The following is a 6,744-nucleotide window of genomic DNA, read 5'->3' on the forward strand; positions in this document are numbered from 1 at the left end:
CTAACAACACTCAATAGAGTATAATGGTCCACTATTGATGCTTTGGAATTGCTCAACCATCTCCATAAATGAGCTTTTAACCTTTTTGTGTAATTTCAAACATAACTTGGTCAATTGACATCTTTACCTAACGAAACACTGTACAAAAGCTTAACTAGCAAGTTAGACTTCTAAGAACACTCAATAGAGTACAACGGTGCATTTTGATGCTTTGGAATTGCACAACTCCCTTCGTAGACGAGCTTTTCTCCTTTTTATGTAATTTCAAACATAATTTGGTGTATTGTCATCTTTTGGTGACCAAAATTTGTACGAAAGCTAAACTGGCAAGTGAGACTTCTAAGAACACTAAATAGAGTACAACAATCTACTTTGATGCTTTGGAATAGCTCAACTCTCTCCATAGACGAGCTTTTCACGTTTTTGTGTAATTTCAAACATAACTTGGTCTATTGGCTTCTTTACCTGGCGAAACGTTATACGAAAGCTAAACAAGAAAGTTAAACTTCTCAGAACACCAAATAGAGTACAGCGGACCACTTTGATATTTTTGAATTGCTCAACTCTCTCCATAGGCGAGTTTTTCACATTTTTGTGCAATTTCAAACATAACTTGGTCTATTGGAACCTTTTGTTGACGAAACATTGTAGGATACCAAACTAGCAAGTTAGACTTCTAAAAACACTAAATAGAGTACACCAGTCCTCTTAGATGCATTGGAATTGCTCAACTCTCTCCATAGACGAGTGTTTCACCTTTTTATGTAATTTCAAACATAAGATCTATTAGCATCTTTACCTAACGAAATGTTGTACGAAAGCTAAAATAGAAACTTAGACATCTAAGAACACTAAATAGAGTTCAACGGTCCACTTTGATGCTTTGGAATTGCTCAACTCTCTCCATAGACGAGCTTTTCATGTTTTTGTGTAATTTCAAACTTAATATGGTCTATTAGCATATTTACCTAACGAAACGTTGTACGAAAGCTAAACTAGCAACTTAGACTTCTAAGAACACTAAATAGAGTACAATGGTCCACTTTGATGCTTTGGAATCGCTCAACTCAATCCATAGAAGAGCTTTTCACGTTTTTGTACAATTTCAAAAATAACTTGGTCTATTGGCATCTTTTGGTGATGAAATGTTGTACGTTACTAAACTAACAAGTTAGACTTTTAAGAACACTAAATAGAGTACACCGGTCCACTTAGATTCTTTAGAATTGGTCATCTCTCTCCAAAGATGAGTTTTTCACGTTTTTGTGCAATTTCAAACATAACTTGGTCTATTGGCATCTTTACCTATGAAACGTTGTACAAAAGTAAAACTAGCAAGTTAGACTTCTAAGAACACTCAATATAGTACAATGGTCCACTTTGATGCTTTAAAATTGCTCAATTCTCTTTGTAGACGAGCTTTTCTCCCTTTTACGCAATTTCAAACATAATTTGGTGTATTGGCATCCTTTGGTGACTAAACTTTGTACGAAAGCTAAACTAGCAAGTTATAATTTTAAGAACACTAAATATAGTACAACAGACCACTTTGATGCTTTGTTGTTGCTCAACTCTCTTTGTAGATGAGCGTTTCTCCTTTTTACATAATTTCAAACGTAATTTGGTGTATTGGTATCTTTTGGTGACTAAACTTTGTACGAAAGCTAAACTAGAACACTAAATAGAGTACAACAATCTAATTTGATGCTTTGGAATTGCTGAACTCTCTCCATAGATGAGGTTTTCATGTTTTTGTGCAATTTCAAACATAACTTGGTCTATTGGCATCTTTACCTAGCGAAACATTGTACGAAAGCTAAACAAGAAAGTTAGACTTCTAAGAACACTAAATAGAGTACAACGGACCACTTTGATGCTTTGGAAGTACTCAATTCTCTCCATCGATGAGCTTTTCTTGTTTTTGTTCAATTTCAAACATATCTTCGTCTATTGGCATCTTTGGGTTATGAAATGTCGTATGAAAAATAAACTAAGATGTTAGACTTCTAACAACACTCAATAGAGTACAACGGTCACCTTTGATGCTTTGGCATTTCTCAACATTCTCCATAAATGAGCTTTTAACATTTTTGTGCAATTCCAAACATAACTTGGTCAATTGGCATCTTTACCTAATCAAAGTGGACCGTTGCACTCTATTTAGTATTCTTAGAAGTCTAAATTTCTAGTTAAGCTTTCGTACAACATTTCGTTAGGTAAAGATGCCAACAGACCAAGTTGTGTTTGAAATTACACAAAAACGTGAAAAGCTCATCTTAGGAGAAAGTTCAGTAATTCCAAAGCATCAAAGTAAACCTTTGTACTAAATTTAGTGTTCTCAGAATTTTAACTTACAAGTTTAGCTTTTGTATAATGTTTCACCACTAAAAGATGTCAATACTCCAAGTTATGTTTGAAATTGCACATAAGGTGAAAAGCTCGTCTATGGAGAGAGTAGAGCAATTCCAAAGCATCAAAGTGGACTCTTGTACTATATTGAGTGTTCTTTGAAGTCTAACTTACTAGTTTAGCTCTTGTATAACATTTCTTTAGGTAAAGATGTCAATGGGTCGAGTTATGTTTGAAATTGCACAAAACGTGGAAAGCTCGTCTATGGAGAGAGTTGAGCGTTTCCAAAGCCACAACCCTAAAAGTGGTCCGTTGTACTCTATTAAGTGTTTTTAGAAGTCTAACTTTCTAGTTTAGCATTCGTACAATGTTTTTGTTAGGTACAGATCCCAATAGACCAAGTTAGGTTTGAAATTGCACAAAAACGTGAAAATATCGTGTATGGAGACAGTTGAGAGATTTCAAAGAATCAAAGTAGGCCATTGTACTCTATTTAGTGTTTCTAGAAGTCTAAATTTCTAGTTTAGCTTTCGTACAACGTTTCGTTAGTTAAAGATGCCAATGGCCAAGTTATCTTTGAAATTACACAAAAACGTTAAAAGCTTGTTTATGGAGAGAGTTGAGAAATTTCAAAGCATGAAAGTGGACCGTTGTACTCTATGGAGTGTTGTTAGGAGTCTAACTTTTTAGTTTAGCTTTCGCATAACATTTCGTAAACCAAAGATGCCAATAGACCAGGCTATGTTTTAAATTACACAAAAATGTCAAAAGCTCAACTATGGAGAGAGTAGAACAATTTCAAAGAGTCAAAGGGGACCGTTGTACTGTATTTAGTGTTCATAGAAGTTTAACTTGCTAGTTAAGCTTTCATACAACATTTCGTTAGGTAAAGATGCCAATAGACCAAGTTTTGTTTGAAATTACACAAAAAGGTGAAAAGCTCGTCTTTGGATAGAGTTGAGTGATTCCAAAGTATCAAAGTAGACCCTTGTACTCTATTTAGTGTTCTTAGAAGTCTAACTTGCGAGCTTAGCTTTCGTACAATGTTTTACCACTAAAAGATGCCAATACACCAAGTTATGTTTGAAATTTCACAAAAAGGAGAAAAGCTCATCTATGGAGAGAGTTGAGCAATTCCAAAGCATCAAAGTGGACCCTTTAACTCTATTGAGTGTTTCTAGAAGTCTGACTTACTAGTTTAGCTTTTGTACACGTTTCATTAGGTAAAGATGCTAATAAACCAAGTTATGTTTACAATTGCACAAAAATGTAAAATGCTCGTCTAGGAGATATTTGAGCAATTCCAAAGCCTCAAAGTGGTCTATTGTACTGTATTAAGTGTTCTTAGAAGTCACACTTTATAGTCTAGATTTCATACAACATTTCGTTAGGTAAAGATGCCAATAGACCAAGTTAGTTTCGAAATTGCGCAAAAATATGAAAAGCTCATGTATGGAGAGAATTGAGCAATTCCAAAGAATCAAAGTAGACTGTTGTACTCTATTTAGTGTTTTCAGAAGCCTAACTTTCTAGTTTAGCTTTTGTACAACATTTCATTAGGTAAAGATGCCAATAGACCAAGTTATGTTTGAAATAGCACAAAAATGTTAAAAGCTTGTTTATGAAGAGAGTTGAGCAATTCCAAAGCATGAAGGTGGATCATTGTACTCTATTGAGTGTTGTTAGAAGTATGGAGAGAGTTGAGAAATTCCAAAGAATCAAAGTGGATCGTTGTACTTTATTTAGTGTTCTTAGCAGTTTAATTTGCTAGTTAAGCTTTCGTACAATGTTTCGTTTGGTAAAGATGCCAATAGACCAAGTTATGTTTGAAATTGCTGATAACACATATTTATGCACATTTTAGATCCCTTATTCCTATACTTTGCACTAGTTTCCTTTGTGAAATTGGTTGTTTTGATGTGTTTTGTGTAAGTTTTGAAGGAATACGTCCCTAATGGTGATTGAGAGCTAAAGAGACAAAAATATGGTGAAATAAGAAAAGATGAATATGTTCACAATTTTGAAGCCAAGTCAGGTGCCTAAACAGATTCGTCAATTTCATGGAATAAACTGGACGTTCTCAGAAGGAATTGGGCAACGAGTGATATACCGTTGGAAAGATCTAGAAGTCTAGTTTCCATAGAATTTTACGGTTCGTGATTTGGAGTTCCCTAGAGGAAGTTGCATCAGTTTTAGCATCAGTGGTTCAGTGCAGAAATTATATACGAAATTAGAAGATTTGATACCTCAAGTTACCATTCTTGGTACTTAAGACACGTAACAAATCTTGGGAGATTACGGGGCACTCGAATCATGTGTTAGAAGTCAATGACAACTCTCTCAATCAATTAAGTTCAGTTTCCATAAGGAGAAGTGTATTGAAAGTCGAGTTCTGTATCAATTAGGAGAATCACTTCCCTATGGTAATTGGACTTAATTCCTATTTTGTCTCAAAAGTCTCAGTCGTGCCCTATTGTGAAACTATAAAAGGGATGTAAAAGTCATCGAAGAACACACGGACGGAGGAAAGAACGAACGGAGGACGCAAAGAGAAGGTGAAATCGGCAGCAAGCAAGCGGAGATCTACTACTTGGTTGTCTCTTTCTCTTTTGTGTTTTAGTGTTCAAAACAGATGATGAGTGGCTAGTTTTCCTTCAGTTAAGGGGCTGGTTGAAGCCCGAAGATGATCGTATTGATGCTTCGTTAATCTCTAATCTTATTTCTTGATATCGAATGAAAATCTTTTCACTATATTACTTGTTGATGAAATCTGAGATATGTTTCTTTGAGTGCACGCTTAGATGCATGTCTTAGAATTCTATTGCTAGGACAATATGATTGATCGCCCATATCTTCATAAAGTCTCAAGGAGCCAATGAATAAGATAGCTCATATTCATGTGAATTGATTTCTAGGTTATGTAAGATGCATGCCACATCTTGTGAATTTAGTGATGTTTGCTTTCTTTGTGCTTAATGATTCTTGAGTGTTGAATCTATGAACATGTCATTCTAGATTGCATCTTAAGAACTAAGTTAAGGAGTACATGCCATGCACTTGACATACTAATTAAGAGAGAGCAATATGGTAAAATCAACATGCCATTGTTTTATCTTAAACATCATCATTCGTGAATCAAGAATTACAGTTAAAGATTGCAGCAGTACAAGATTGTTAGTGGTGGATAGCTTTCCCTTGACTCTTTCTCTTATAAGAATCAAAAACTTTTCCTACTTCTTATTGATTATTCTAAGTTAGTCGTTTAGCTCGAATCACAATACTGTCTAGCTCGAGTCACAATTAGGTTTGATTTGCAATTATATTCCAATCCTCTGCGGGAGATACCCTTGCTTCTCACTATACTCAACAACGTTTTTCTTAAGTCGCAAGGATTAAATTGGGTTATTTTTCAGCACCTATTTTGGTGTTCGAAAATAGCTGAACAATTTTTGGCGCCGTGTCGCCGGGGATTGTTTTATTTAATTGCAAATTGATTTTCTTTTTGTTTCTCTTTTCAGTGTATGCACACTCGAAGTTCTCAATGAAAGGACCTTGTTTACAATCCAGAGATTGAACGCACTGCTCGTCTACACCGTAAAGAAGCATCCCAACGCCGAATTACGGAATCCACATCCTCTCAGTCACTACCACCATTTCCACTATCTAGTTCGGATGAAGAGGAAGAGCAGCATATTTTTGAGGACAACGCAATGGCTGAAGAGGAGAAACCACTCAAGGCTTCTTTTGTCCCTACAAATCTAGCTCAGCCGTCATGCATTGCCTTTACTCCCACTGCGTCATCTACATATAGCATATCTCCTCAATTGATCAATTCTGTACCACACTTTTATGGAAAGTCGATGGAGGATCCGAACATGCACCTTCGGGAATTCTATGATCTGTGTAGGACACAGAACATCCAACACCTAAATGCCGAGGGACTCAGGTTAATTCTTTTTCCCTTCTCTCTAAAGGATGATGCTAAGTGGTGGTTAAATTATTTGCCAGCAGGATCTATTACCACATGGGATCAGCTGGCTACCAAGTTCATCACAAAGTATTTCCCTGCTCAGAAAACAAGGCAATTGAGAAAGGAGATAAATGCCTTCCAGCAGAAAGATGGAGATTCTTTTCATGAAGCATGGGTGCATTTTAATGAGTTGCTTCGCAAGTGTCCTCATCATGGTTTTTCCAAAGATGACCAAGCTCAATCCTTTTATGAAGGCTTGAACGATGCCAACAAAGTCTTAGTGGACTCAGCATGTGGGGGAGCTTTCATGAATAAAACAAGTAATGAGGCATTTCAAATATTTGAGACGTTAAGTGAAAATTCTCAGCAATTCTCTACTGGAGGAAGGCAAGGATCAAGGAGTAGGAGTGTTTATGAAATAAATG

The 6,744-nt window shown here is 35.9% G+C and overlaps 1 non-coding gene across 1 annotated transcript; it reads right to left on the reverse strand.

Annotated features, from left to right (window-relative positions):
• Nucleotides 1-6,431: 6,431 nt before the first annotated feature.
• LOC120011604 lies at nucleotides 6,432-6,538 on the reverse strand. The gene has a single exon (XR_005471057.1). It is a non-coding gene; the product is annotated as a small nucleolar RNA R71 (small nucleolar RNA).
• Between the last annotated feature and the right edge of the window lie 206 nt (nucleotides 6,539-6,744).

Source organism: Tripterygium wilfordii, chromosome 12 (genome assembly GCF_013401445.1).
Source record: "Tripterygium wilfordii isolate XIE 37 chromosome 12, ASM1340144v1, whole genome shotgun sequence".
NCBI classification, from domain to species: Eukaryota; Viridiplantae; Streptophyta; class Magnoliopsida; order Celastrales; family Celastraceae; genus Tripterygium; species Tripterygium wilfordii.